This window comes from Rhinoderma darwinii, chromosome 12 (genome assembly GCF_050947455.1).
Source record: "Rhinoderma darwinii isolate aRhiDar2 chromosome 12, aRhiDar2.hap1, whole genome shotgun sequence".
NCBI classification, from domain to species: Eukaryota; Metazoa; Chordata; class Amphibia; order Anura; family Rhinodermatidae; genus Rhinoderma; species Rhinoderma darwinii.
In genome coordinates, this window is record NC_134698.1 from 65,270,383 (window position 1) to 65,285,737 (window position 15,355).

Consider the following 15,355-nt stretch of genomic DNA (forward strand, 5'->3'; position numbering starts at 1 on the left):
TAATACGTCCGTGCAACGCGCGTGGTTTTCACGCGCCTCGCACGGACCTATGTTAGTCTATGGGGCCGTGCAGACTGTCCGTGAGTTTCACGCAGTGTGTCTCCACTGCGTAAAACTCACGACATGTCCTATATTTGTGCGTTGTTCGCGCATCACGCACCCATTGAAGTCAATGGGTGCGTGAAAATCACGCAGCACACGGAAGCACTTCCGTGTGACGGCCGTGATTCGTGCAACAGCAGTAAAAAGTATGAATGAAAACAGAAAAGCACCATGTGCTTTTCTGTTTACAAACAAACAGTGTCAAAATGATGGTGGCTGCGCGAAAGTCACGCAGCCACGCAGCTGACAAACGGAGCTGTTAAGTACCTTTTTGCTCGCGCAAAATGCAGCGATTTTCGCAACAGAATCCCTTCAAATCTGTGCAATAGTACTACAATATGTGGCCTTTTAAGGCTACGTGCACATGATGCAGAAGGCAGAAGTTCATGCGTAAAATCTGCATCAATACTGCAGATAAACGCAGGTAAAATCCTCAAATAGTATTGCCCGTGTTTTTTTTTTGGTTTTTTTTTTTATCTAAAAAATAAACCCACTGGTAAATCGGTCACAGAAATCTGCAGTAAATCATGTATTTTTGCTGCGCATATTGCTGCGGAAACGCAGTGGTTTTACCAGCCGACTTAGTGTCATCCATTTCCAGCAGTTTTTACTGCGTTTCCGCTGCGTAAACACTGTATAAAACGTAACTAGCGGATTTTGTTCTTCCCATTCAAATCTATGGGCCATATGCGCAGCATCTGCACACAGAACACGCAGCATAAATTGACATCCTGCAGAATGGAAAGTCGCACCGCACAACACTCCGCACTACTTTTCTGCGTGTTTTTTTTTTCTTCTGCAGCGTGTGGCTAGGATTTGATAAATCTCATTCACTTTGCTGCTACTATACGTGCTGCGGATGTTCCATACAGAATTCTATTGTGGAAAATCTGCAGCGCAGACATTACGCTTAAGGTGCGGTTTGAACCGCGTCTTAAACTCATGCATTCAAATCGCGGATTTGGTGTGTCTTCCGGTGCAATAAAAAACACAACCTCATTAAAAAAAATCCACCAAAGCACGGTAAAAACATGAATGAGAGTTTCAAATGCAGATTTTTTTTTTTATGTGGTATCAACGGTCTGAATGAACCCTTAGGCCTCATGCACACGACCGTGCCCGTATTCACGGTCCGTCATTAGAGGCACGGACAGCCGTCCGCATTTGCAAGCCATGCTCCCATTATAAATAAAGTATGGGAACGCGGTCTGTAAAATAAAAAAAATGGGGCATGCCCTATTTTTCACTGAAGAATTCTCGTGTGCATGGGGCCTTACATTGTGTTTTCTATGGTCGCATGCTGTATTATGGAGATATTCTTCCCTAGAAGCACTCAGAGGCACCATACACAAAGTTCCTATGGGCCCATAATTCAAACGCGTAGCCGCCACATAGGCTCTGTGCATATAGCGTTGTGCATAATAAAAAGTGTGTGCGCACGCGCGTTTTTATTTTTTTTATTTTTTTGTTTTTTGTTTTTTTTGTTTTTCTTTTTTTTTTAATTATTTTTTTATTTTATTTTAACGTTTCTGGTGATCAAAGCCGGTAATCAGTAAAACCTCTCTATGGGAATTTAGACCTCTGATCGTCTTTCATATGAATTCTCAACATGTTCAGATTTCGGCGAAGATTATTCTCGTAAACCCTGCTACATACGCACTCATGACAGATAAAGCATTAATCTATGCCTGGTGAAAGCAAGGTGTGAACGATGACTAAGTGATTGTATGCGAATACTCTGTGTGCTGTAGATTCATGTCTGATCCTGTACACCAGTGCAGACAGCTTGTTGTTGGGACTGGGACAAAACTGCCTTGTCATGTGTTTGCATTTCTCCATACACCTTCAGTGTCCCTGCTCTGGATCTGCCGGCTCGGGAGGCTTTCCTTCCTTGGGCTGGTTAGCTGAGGCTATCCAATGACGACTGCGCTATTCAGATAAGGAGGAGGGATTCCCTATTGCTTCATTGAGCAGCCACAGCTGTGTCACTTTGTGTGTCGCTGCTAGACGAAAGGGCTCGGGGGAACCTTACCCGGAATTTTTTTTTTTGACATTTTGGGACTTAAAACACGATTGCTTTAAAATGGGAAATGGCTGATGGCGTGTGAAACATTCCTGCAGATGGTTTTGTTGGTATTTTTGAAATGGCCATTTACATATGGAAGATCTGAGGACATGTAACCCGGTGCCCTCTGAACAGGTAAGGAGGCAGGAACGTATTCTGCGGATTAGCATATATAGTCCTAGCTGCAGTTAACTGTTTAGTATACGCTGCTCCCTACATTGTGCATTACAGTTGTTGTTTCTTTTAGATGTAGTATTTCATTCATTTTACATACAGTATATACTAATAAAAATAAACCGGCAAACATTGGAAGAAAAAATGTAATTCAAATATTAACCGACTACTAACACACCAGGAAATGGGGAATAGCAAATAGTTGTAGAAAAAAATTTGGTAATAAAAACTTGTGTTCGCAACCTTTTTAGGCTCCATTCACATATTGCGGTTGAGATGCGGTTGCGTTTTCTTTTATTTTTAGCGAAACCACATTGAAAAATGCACCTAATTGCGGTAAAAATGCATTTGGTTTTCAGATGCCGTTTTTCTATGCGGTGCTAATTGCACCGCAACGTGAGAATGGATTCTCACGCTAAATTCACAAGTTGCGGAATATGGCGCAGAAAATCCGCATTGTAAACGCAGGTAGTTCCGCAGGTAAAATATTCACCTAATAGTGCGGTTTTTTTTTTTATGCGGTGTTTACATTTTGATGGGGAAATAGATGCGGGTTTTTTATTTTTACTTAAACTAGTCGGATACGCAAGATAAATTGACATGTAGTGGATTATAAAATATGCACCACAGATGATTTACATGCAGAAAAAAAACAACGTGTAGATGAGATTTCTTGAAATTTCATTTACTTTGCTGGTACTATATTGCGCTGCATATTTGCCGCAAGAAAATCCATACGGCAAATCGACACGTAATACGCATCGTGTGCATTTGGCCTTATAGCTTTTTGTTTTGGATGAACTGATTATGTAGAGAATTTAATTGCAAACCATTATTTTTGGCTGGTGTGCAAACATTTTGAAGGCCACGGGTTCGTGTCAACAAGTAACAGCAGTGGCTACAGGCAATTTTAGTCTTGGTATGTAAATTTGTGTAACAAGGAAGTGTGTGTGTGTGTGTGTGTGTGTGTGTGTGTATCGCTGAAATTGCGCTTTTATTTAAGGTCACTGCGTTTTTTTTTTTTATTGTCATTTTATATTTATTTTTACAGATGTCCATTATTTTATTATGACTTTTTTTTCAGTTCTGTTTAAAGGCCATTAAAAAATATTTTTATAAAAAAACATAACCTTTCCATCTCAGACAGCCCATGAACAACGCATGTCCTAATAGACCGTCCTGAAATGTAGTATTCATTCTTAAATCAAAAGCCGTGCTTATAATTTGTGGGCCTGACTCTGAGCAGGAAGTCTGTTACCATGGAGATTATAGTAGATCTGTCTCGTAGCGCCGCATGGATGGAGTAACGGTTTGGTGCTGTATGAAGATGTCAACAAGTCCCCGCACCAAATTAATTAGAGTCTTAACTGGGGAAACTCATTACGCACACCAGCCTCTAGCAATTGCACAGATTGTCTCAAGGGATTAACCATAAACCAGTACGGAAGGAATAGAAAACCTAGCAACCACTACCTCTCATTCAATAAATCGGGATTAAAGAGCAAAAAACAACAACATTCATTCAGCCGGGAATGTTTTATTCCCAGCTAGAGACTCGGCCATTATAATAATGCAATCATTGTACTATATAGTAGCTCAATCTGCATGAGATTAAAATATTGCACCAGTCTTCAGTCATTGCTCTCATAATACTTTAAAGGGGTTGTATGAGATTACAAAAACATGGCTGCTTTCTACCAGAAACTGTCATTCTACGTGGGCTGCGTCTGGTATTGTAACTCTGTCCTACTCACTTGAGTATGGTTGAGCTGCAATACCAGAGCCAGCCCATAAGAGTGCTACAGTTTCTGGAAGGCAACCAGGTTTGTCACATGTCATACAGTCGCTTTAAAGGGAACTGGATATATTGAAAATGTAGAGTAATTTACAGGCATGTTATAGAGCAGGAGGAGCTGATCAGGTCGATCTATAGTTTTGTAGCAAAATATTCATTATAACTTGTAATTTATTCATTTAAAACCCCGGCTCATTCCGGTCTTAGGAGTCCAGTGGGCGGTCCAAATCATTGACTGCTCTTTATATTCACAAGCATAAAGGAAAGGCTGTTGATCACTGTCTAGGACCACCCACTGGACTCCTAAGACCTGAATAAGGAGCGGTATAAATAAATAAAAATTTATAAGAAGTCTTTTGCTACAGAAATATACATCAATCTGCTTCGCTCCTACTGCTCCATAACATGCTGCCCGCATATGAATCGACGTGAATTTCTGAAATTATTCATAAGAATCCTATTACGTAGGGATTCATTATTCTCTTTGGAGCACCTGTATTTAGAATAGACTTTCATTTAGAATGAATATGTACATAATAAGAGGTCCAACACAGAAAAAAGGTAATTGATTACAGGGATCTAACCACACTTATAGAAATTGTCCATGTACTTTGATAAATGAATAATTTGGTTGGGTAATCTGTTTTTGTTAGAATGGTCCACCTATCAGATTGTCCTGCGTCTGGAACCCTCAGCGATCAGTTGGGGGAATCTGGCAGCAAATGTTAAATTCTCCTGCAGCGCCACCACAGGTGAATCCAAGCACTACAGTTTCCATCTAAATCAATAGACTGTATTTAATGCACAAATATGTTGGGTCCTCCAGAACAAGAGAGAGTCTATTGTCACATTATCACTTACCTTGTGGAGTAGGACAACTGTGGAGCTAGATAGATAGATAGATAGATAGATATTGAAATGCTCTACAATTTTTATTTTATTTTACGAGAACAAGTATTTAAGGGGTCCTGCAGCTTCCAGCAATGCATCTGTTGATCATGATTGGGGCTTCTTGGTGCATATGCCATTCAGGTACGTCCCTGTCGTGGCAGTAGGGAGCTCATGCAGAAGCACCTGTGCAGGTCGAATGTTTCCCATCATTGGAACGGCTTATTATCTCCTTTAAAATTCTGATTCGTAAAGTTCGTTGTCAATTTAAAGGACTATTCCACTTTCCAGTGAAACATTCCTATAGTAGTAACTGGGTACAATACATCAGATCCTAGAAAAATAACATCACAATGAAAAAAAACTTAATATTGGGCGGTTCATTAAAAAGACTTTCTTAATCTATGGTCGGCATTATTCCATTTCTCGAGAAACCAGTATATAATTATGGATTGGCATTTTGAACCACCAATAAATGATCTCATTAGTTAATATTAATTGTGATTATAATGTAGTGATAATTCTTCCTGCCACGATGATACAATCTTCATTGTTCAGTGTGAATTCACAGATCCATTATATGTACACACAAGGACTGAATAATTGAATGCAGTAACGAAGGCTTTAATTCCTCCGGAAATGTATAGTATATGATAAACATGGGAAACGGCTTTGCTTACAATATACCATGTGCACGAGGGAATCCGGAGTATTGGTTTCCATGGAACACAACACAAAGCACTGTCTAGAGACTTGGGGTGGAGTGAGTATCAATCTCTTCCTGTAATCCCCAGGTGAGAAAGCTGTCAAAGAATAAGGGAGCGGGTGACGTCTCGGAGTACTGCAGGTTTTATATCAGGTCACGTTGCTAGCTGCTGGCGGTATTCTCCGTTTATACCAGAGTTGGAGTAGAAATCTCATCCTGCTCTTTCAATTGCTGAAAATCGCCTGTTTATAGTTGGTATCGGGGGAAACGTCTGGCGATCCTTGGACCCTTGAGAGTTGAACATCAGTCTTTACTTTTAGATAAGGGAAAGATTCATCCTCCAAACAAGATTTTCAAGCACGTTGGAAAATATATTGCAGGATATTGAGCACCTCTAATAATTTCAAAAGGGAACCGGCCACCAGGATCGGGGCTAGTGAACAGAATTGCTTCAGTAAACTCTGTTGCCCATTGTAAAACTTCTTCAGGCTAAGGGTCCTGGTAGGCAAGCAGATATTTCATGAATGAGTGATCTAGCGAGTCGTTGGCTTTCTAAAGACGGTCTATCATGTGACAATATTTGCTAAAGATTTTCGCTGTTCGTTCCTGCGATCGTTGCTTATTCGCCTGATTGGTGGACTTCTGATTAAACAAAGGCATGTGTCGGCAACGAACAACCTTTTGCTCAGGTAGATGTGTCCGATCTACAAAAAACCAACGATTTATCGTTGTTCATTCGATCGTTGCACGCTATTACACGTGGCGATTTATCTCTTGCATGTGAGCGGTTATACAAAAATTTGTATGACCATTGCTCCATCTAATAGGGTCTTAGGAACCAAGTGTAGGTCTATACTTCTGGCAATACATCACCCAGCTATTCTGATTGGCAAGGCGGGTTTACAGAAAGATTGCCGTAAGCTGTTCAGTATAAGTTTGGCATGTTATTGGAGTAATAGGAAAAAGGGGACAATTCAATTATTGGGATATCATTGCACTGGGTAAAAAGTGTATGACCAGTATTATATGCCCAGATGCAATGTCAAGTAAAGAAAATATCCTGAAATAATTCACGCAATGTCCTACTTTGACCATGTGAGCAGGCATATGGCTATGGTTTCGGCATGGAAAATGGACTCTTTGTTTTACATGGGTGTTTAGCAGACCTCAAATAGCCATGTAAAATCCATTTAAACAAGTCCTAGCCCTGTTCTGCTGCAACAGGATGGGTGCGTCCAGAGGAAATGTTAGCACTCATTTAGGGCTGAAAGTAATGTTTAGCTGTGAGATTCCAGCCACTGACACATATGAATCATGAGTATCGTATGATGACACTGGGAGAAGAGGCTCATTCATACAGCTCGCACTAAGATAGAAGCAGGAAATTGGGATATATGTATCGTGCAATCCTACCCCCCCCCCCCCAGTCCCTAGTTGACTGCAATTGCCCCCAATAAACAGTATGTTAGTCTTTTTTTTTTATTTTTTTTTTATTTTTTATTTTTTTTATAGGTTTTTATGACCATGGTGACATCTTTATCTGGTGTTTTTTGTAGACATGGCACCTTACCGTTTTGCATGGAATGACCTTTTTTTTATATATATTGTAATTATGAATAATGGACAAATGCATATAGATACGTCCTTTCAGTATTGTATATGCGTGACTTTATTTTACCTTTTTACAATCCTGAACAATATTCTAGCCTACACAGCCAGTTCTTTAATTCGTTAAAATGAACTCCATTGATCCATCCCATTTCGTAATGAGTTTAATGGAGTTATGATTTTTAGGGCCATTAGAAAGGCTTTTATGTAAACCCAGCTACCGGTAGTATTATAGGTTGGAAGGGGGGATGGGTTCTCTTTACCGGTTACAGATTAGGAAGGGATTGAAGAGTGATATTTGACTACGGTGGTTAGGGTCAGGGACTCTTTCTTTCTCTTTCTTTCTCTTTCTTTCTCTTTTTCTCTCTTTTTCTCTTTTTCTCTCTTTCTTTTTCTCTCTTTCTTTTTCTCTCTTTCTTTTTCTCTCTTTCTTTTTCTCTCTTTCTTTTTCTCTCTTTCTTTTTCTCTCTTTCTTTTTCTCTTTCTCTTTCTTTTTCTTTCTTTTTCTCTCTCTCTTTCTTTTTCTCTTTCTTTCTCTTTCTTTTTCTCTTTCTCTCTCTTTTTTTTTTTTTTTTTACAGGTTAACTTCCCTTTTTATAGAAATTATTATAACCAGGAAGGTTGTGTTTTTTTGTCTTTGTTTTTTTTTATATGGAGGCTCGTGCATAATGGCCAATGTTTTAGATGAAACCCTAAGGGTTTATTTAAACAGTGTAATTTAGGTGCAGTTTTCGGTGGATTAAAAAAAAAAAATAATAGAATCTTTTATACTATTTATACTGCCCCTCCCTTTAAAATCCAGTCCTGCTTGTTACTTAAACTGCATACTTTTTTTTTATTTTATTTTTTTAACCAAAACTGCAGTTTGTGAATATGACCTTAAAGGATATGTACACCTTTGAAATCGTGTTTTTTTTGTTTAACTAAAAATGTGTATCAGTGTGTTTGGTGCAACTTTCTTAATACTTTTTCTTTAATTATTTATACTTTCAGATACAGCTTCTTTGTATCCTGTATATGGAGCAGCTGTATCTAGCGCTGAGACCTGAATCCGTCAGTGTGAGCGGGTCCTGCGTGTTTCTGACATGCAGGATCGAGCTTTTAGCGATCAAATCAGGAAAAGAGATTGAAGTACTCCAGCAAGGTCTAAGAAAATCTGTAGTCTTTGCCCATGTGTAGAGGCAAGAGATGTTTCTGTTTTAGGGACTGGACCTTGCTGGAGAGCTGCAATCTGTTTTTTTTTTTTTCTTGTATGGTATTTTGAGAAGTTGCTTGGCACCCACCACTTTATTACTTGAGTGCTGCTTCATTTAATTTTTTTTGCATATATATATATTTGCCTCTCTAGGTTGGTTGGGCTATAAAAAATAAAGTATTTTAGACTTTGTGCCGCATTAAGGCCTCATGCACACGACGGTGGCCGTGTGCACGGCCGTGATTTTCGGGTCGGCCGGCTGCGGACTGTCAGCCGCAGGCCGCCCGCACATGCACATGGCCGCGGCCATTGTTTTCAATGAGCCGGACCGTAATAAGACATGCCCGTTCTTTCTGCGGTCCGGGCTCCCGGAATGGGGCCGCAATTCTCCCGTGGATTTTCGGGGGAATTGCGGCTGCAAAAACACGGTCGTGTGCATGAGGCCTAAGTCTCGTACACCCGTCATGCAAATTACGGACCTGTAGGCAACTCCATGTCTGACGTATGGTGCCTCCCTGAAACGAAACCTCTTTATAATTTAGATAATTGGTTAGGATTTTTGTACAGAGAAGTGTTTAAAAAAAGAAAATGGTATTTGCATTATAAATTGCTAGTAAAGGTATAATATACATCATCCCTATGACTCTGTAATTATGGAGATATTCGCCATTATTTTAGAGATCAATACCACTATATAATAAGGCTTTTTTTTTTTTCCTGAAATTTGAAGCATACAGAGGGCAAAGTACTACCAAAATATTTCTATGGGTGCCGTATTACAGTTCCGTACAATTTGCTGTATTATGGTTTTATACGACTTCCATATGCGTGGACACGAAGATATATTACAGATCAATAGCCTAAATTTGTATGATGGTGCCCATACACCTGAAGATCTGTGTCCAACCCTGCCGAAATAATGGTAGTGTCTCTTTAATAATTCGGTGATTGCAGCATTAATGATTTATTGAAAATCCATTGAGTATTAAATTATTTACTTTCTCATCAGTTCTTCAACTTCTAGATGAACCCGGCGCTAGGTCTGTTGTCTCCTCTCTTCACAGCATCATAATTGATCAGTATTGATCTGCATTAACGTTTACTGAATTTGTCCTTTCCAGACTTCTTAATTTTAAAGTGCATGTACCTGGGAATTTACGGTTTCCATGTAACGCTTAATGGACTTTGGCATCCGTTTTGTAATGCGTGATCTGGGGAGACCTTTTTAGTAAAAAAGATCTTTTCACTTTCAATGATGGTCAGATCCTTTTGCAGTGAAGTTTTGACATCTGAACTTAAGTAGCTCCTAGATTCAAGATGTTATGACCCGACAAGTGGGTCACCAGGGATTTTCACTATATGCTATATATAGAGGATTGGTTTACCCCCTGTAGAAGCAGAATACGGAAACTGCAGAAAATAGGTTATTTACTTACTGTATGCTGACTTAAAATGTAGCAGCCGTAATAATGGGAAATTATGTATATACCGGTCTGGTTTAACACGGTCTCAGTCATTCAATCTGAGTTGATGGAACGTGCCGCAAGACTGAATAATGCCAATATCTCTACGCAAAACAACCCATAATTGATTTCTTGGCAATTGCTGTAAATTCTAATTCACCATATGGCCATTTAAGTTTTCGGTGCAAATGCTTTCTTCTCTCTCATCTTATGAATGGTTTCTTAATGTCCTGAATTCTGTTTTGGTTCTTTAGGCTTCTGGCCTGCTTCTTGTCTTCTCCCTATTTGCCCTTCTGCCCAAAATAGTCTCTTAGTTTTCCAATGAGAAGAAATTGATGGCGTATCCTGAGGATAGGCCATCAATATCTGCTCGGTGGGGGTCCAACTCTCGACACCCTGCCAATCATCTGTTTAGAATGAGTTGCGGCACTCATCCGAGCACTGTTTTCTCTGTATCCCATACCTGCTCTGAACTGTGAATCGCCGACACACTTATAGTGGCGGTTCACAATAATACAGCCTCCTTCCATTAAATTGAATAGGAGAAGCCTGTAATACTTCTAGCGGCGGTTCACAGTTCGGAGCAGTGACCGGAATAAAAGGGCACGCATCGCTTGCATGACAGCCACGTCATGACCCCTTAAAAGTAGCTGATCACCGGTGGTGTAACGAGAGTCGGAACCCCACCGATCAGATTTTGATAAGAAATTGAAGGCCTGTACTCAGGATAGGTTCTCACTGGAAAACCCCTTTAATGTGTTCTTGTCCAATGTTATTCTAGTCATTTGTGCATCTAGTGCAGGTTGGTCTTGATTTGGTTAAGGATCCTCTTGTTTTCCTTGCCATCCCTAGTGTTTCCAAAGCTGGCCAAACACATAAGAGCTGTTCAGCCGACTGCTATCTCTATGGGCCTACCCATAAACATGCTCAAAATGTTCAACAGGAAAGAGGGGGACCGCTGTTACCAGATCTGCCCGTTACTCTTTTACCCAACATTTGCCATCTTGAACACGTGGGATGTTCAGATCCTTATCCCACATTGTTTTCAGTGGATCCTGACATATATTTGTGTATGAGCATTTGCCAGCCGCAAAGTTCAAAGGCCTTGGTACTTTTACCGTTCTGTTTAGTTGGCTTTCTTAGCCCTCAAGTGTCACAGAAAGAAGGTTCCTCAGGTCCAATACATCCAGGAAAGTATTCCTATTCGTTTTTTGACCAGTTCGGCTCCTGTTGACCTGAATAGGAGCCATTTAGAACACCATGTAGATGTCACCCTCCTAGCGATAGAAGTGATCATGGGGAATCTTATTGATTAAGGGATCAGCACAATCGTGATTCATATTGAACAAATTGAGCACTGATGCCTAATATTTCCTATACTGCTTGCTATGATGTTTGCAACTGGGGTTCCATATTTAATGCGGAGAAAAACTTTTGTCCCTATAGTACGGGATGGTGTACAACAAGTCAAACTACATTGACTTGCAAAAGATTTCTTGGCCATTGTTCGCTAGCATCCCGTAATTTTAGATATCTTTCCTTTTGTAATTAATAGGTGGATGAAATGGCATTTATTGCTTACCATTGCAATGTTTGCCAACTTCCTCTCTTACTTTATTGATGGAAATGGCGATCTATAATGCATGGGCATTAATCCATTATTTAAGCAGCACTTTTGTGTAGGCACAGCCTGCTTGTACTCCTAAACACTGAGCAGTTAAGTGACATTGTAGTCAGCACTTGACTTGTGTAGAGAATAATACAAGAACAGATGATGAGGATTCTGCATGAAATTGTACGGAAAGTGTAGGTTTTCTGCAGTGCAACTCCCGCATAATGGGACTTCTATGGGAAATAGTGACTGCACTAGGAAACCTCTATCCGGTCTTTCCTCAAGTGGATATAATGGTAGGCTGTGATGTTACGGTTAAATAATGTATGGACATTCATGTATTGTTAATGGGTGTTCCATTCTGATTATGGTAAACTGCAGGTCTGGAGCCATTTTAATTTATCTATACTCCTCTTGTGTGTTTTTATTTTATTTTTTTGTTATGCTACATCTGTATTTTAAACATTCTTTATTTTCGGGTATTTTTTAACACAAAGAAATCAAAACAAGCCAGAAATGTATAGCAATACAGAAAATATACGCATCCATTTTACATAGTAGGCCAGAAAGAACACAAAAAGAGCAAAAAAACATGTCAAAAGAAAATAAACCAACCGTATTATGCATTTGACACCTCCATACAATGCAGGATCACATCTGTATTATGAATTCCGTTTTTCTGTTCCATCACTGGAGCAGAAAAAAGATTTCCAGCTGTGCCAGATTCATAACACGACACCGACGTCCATTGACTTCTATTGGGTTCCGTCATGGTGTCCTTCGTTTTTAAGGGGGTAAAAAAAGCACTGCAATTTAATCTGGATCACAATAGAACCCTGTGGAGATCGAAGTTCGGTATTTTGGGTTACGCCGCTTTAAGGGTTTATTCAGATGACCGATTTAATCGGCAGTCACGGATGTTTTTTTTTTGAGGGTTTTTTTTTTACAGCCATCACACGGCTGCGTTAAAATCAATGCATGTCTATGGGGCTATTTACACGGCTGTTTTTCTTTTTTCTTATCAGACTGAACAGCCTGTATAAAAAATAAAAAAAATTGCCTATTTTGGCCCATTTTCTCAGATCCCTCAATAGACTCAAACCTGCAATTTTTCACGGCCGACTTAACACCCATTCGTGTGAATATGGCCTAATACAAACCCTAAAATGTAATGGGCTGCATTCACACAATGCGCGAAGGTCAGGTTTTCAGTGGCTTTTTTTTTTGCTGGTAGTCCGTAGGATAATATGAACTTCTCTACAAATTCTGATTTATTTTTTTTAGGTCGTTAATTTCTGGAGCAGTTTTATGGTGACTATATATTTGTCAGAAAAACCTGTGTGAAGGAGTTTTTTGCAGCCAAAAAAATCTGCCTTGAAATTCACTCAGAAATTTTGAGGCAGATTTTGACCCGCCTGCACCCTTTGTTGCACTTTTTGCAGTGTTTTTCGCTTTCTCTGCCTCCCATTGATATCAATCGGAGGTCAGAGACGGAAACGCCTGAAAGAGCATAATGCTGCTTTTTCCCCCGAGCATTGTTTTTTTGCGAGCGGGAAAAAAGCGCCTCCGCCTCACATTGAAATCAATGGGAGGCGATTTCGGCTGTGTTTTGGCACGGTCTCCGTGGCAAAAATTGCGCAAAAACACTGCGTGAACTAGGCCTTAAGAAGTGTGTATCCAAGAAAGAGTCCCTACGCTTTGATGTATGATTCACTAGAGGTTCTCTCCAGACACGGATACTACATTTTGAAGTAATTTTTTTAGTAATAGTAAATGATCTGCTGAACCTTGACAAGGTTACACTACATTTCAGACAGTTCCTGCTGGGTTCGTTCACACTTGTAAGATATTAAGGATTTCGCCTAACTTGACATTAGGGTAAATTAAGCTGTCCGTTCATGTTTCTCGCTTTCGTCTTTTTGCATAATTAGGCAGAAAAATGTGTGAAACCCATGGATCATAACCTAATTGTGCGTGGTCTGTGACTGGTCAAATCATCCTACGCCACCACTGATGGGCAAAGTAATTAGTGCCGCGGAGACAACAGCAAGGTCATTACTGGCGCTGGGGAGAGTATTGCATGGTGACTATTCTGAGGAGCGTGTATGTAAATTAGGGCCTGTCTTGCAGAGATTAGAGTGTAATAACTGATTGTCGGAGTTCTTGCAAAATTAGACTAAAGTCACAGCGCGGTGCTCTGGACAATGTAAAATTTTGCATTGTTTGATCTTGGGACATAATCCTGTATTATATTAAAACCATAACAGATAAGTATATCTTACATTACGGTTTCTCTTTTCTCTGCTGCTCTCTGATGTTCAGCCAAAAGTGATGTTTGATGTCAGACTAATGCAGCATGTGGATTAGTAGGAGCTTCATTGTGTTGTATCCACACCAGGGGCGGACAACCTTCAGGTCTCCAGCTGTTGTAGAACATCTATTTACTGACCGAGCATCATGGGAAAAGGGACTTCAACAGCCGGGATGCACAAGGTCCTTGATGCCTTATTTTCACAATTTGACATGCAAATACTCTGGGACATGGATAGAAATAAGTTTATTATAGTGGTTTTGCATTTCAAGAGATATTCCAGGAGACGTTACATGATCTCCTCATTCAAACTAACATTTCCTTGTGTCCTTCCATATTGCAAGGTTGAAAAAAAAAAAAAAGACACACGTTCAACTTATTCTCCATTGCCACCGTTCAAAATTTGTTTTTCTAGGGACACTTTAGCTTTGACGGGCCGTGGTTTACTGGGTGTGGCCGGTTATGGGACGAGGTTTGTTGGGGTGTGGCTTGTTATGGGACGAGGTTTGTTGGGGTGTGGCTTGTTATGGGACGTGGTTTGTTGGGGTGTGGCTTGTTATGGGACGCGGTTTGCCAAAAATCTACTTTTTTATTTTTTTATGATCTCCTGAATATTCCCTGTATTTTTTCCCTACAAGGACCTTACCGTGAGTACAGTATAGAGCCAGTAACCGTGATCCCTTACGCTATTTTCTGATATAGTTTTTAAAGACAGACCAGACCTCAATATTTTGAACCTGCACCAGACCCCATAACACAGACCCCAATATTTAGACCACAGAATAGAGCCCTTTAATTAGTCACCTCTCCTTGCTCCCAGCTTCTCCTCTGTAGGCACAGCTCCTGGCGCTGCTGCATACAACCTACTGATATTGGCCGGTGTCAGGACGTCATGTGCCTTAGCGCCCAGAGCGAGGAGAGGTGAGTAATTTTAATATTGGCCATTACTTTTCGGATCAACTCTATAGGTAACGACTGATTAAAAAAAAAAAAAAACATATTTAATTTAAATTTATGGTAGCGTTTAGGCAGGTTCAAAAGTGGGTAACGTAAGTTAAATAATTTAAGAGTGGACTGCAATATCCTGAAAGATTGTCAAAATTGTGGATTGTAACTATAATAAGGGGGCATCCTCTACCTCCTGTATTCTTTACTGTAAGAGCAGTGAGACTATGGATCTCAGAAGAAGTTTTCATTGGTAAATTCAGTAAAACTGTTCAAAAGGCTTAGATGCCTTTCATGAAAGTTATGATTACTGGAGATGGGTCGTTTTTGATCCAGGGATTTATTCAGATTGACAATTTGGTGTCGGAAATTAATTTTATTTATTTTTCCTTTTTAAGATGAGGAAAATTGGCTGAACTGGACGGACATATGTCTGCTTCCATTTCCAGCTTTACATTCTATGTTACTATGAATCACCATCACAACATCCT

At 39.9% G+C, this 15,355-nt stretch overlaps 1 protein-coding gene across 4 annotated transcripts in view; it reads left to right on the forward strand.

The window, feature by feature from the left end:
* The window catches only part of DAAM1 (dishevelled associated activator of morphogenesis 1), a 165,972-nt gene that overhangs the window by 63,172 nt on the left and 87,445 nt on the right, over window positions 1-15,355 (forward strand). The window contains exon 1 of one of the 4 annotated variants that reach the window (XM_075843566.1): window positions 2,107-2,302. The exons of the other annotated variants lie outside the window; for them this stretch is intronic. The gene's annotated coding sequence lies outside the window, so the exon portion shown is untranslated. Of the gene's footprint in view, window positions 1-2,106; window positions 2,303-15,355 lie in introns of those variants that run through there. 4 annotated transcript variants of the gene reach the window in all.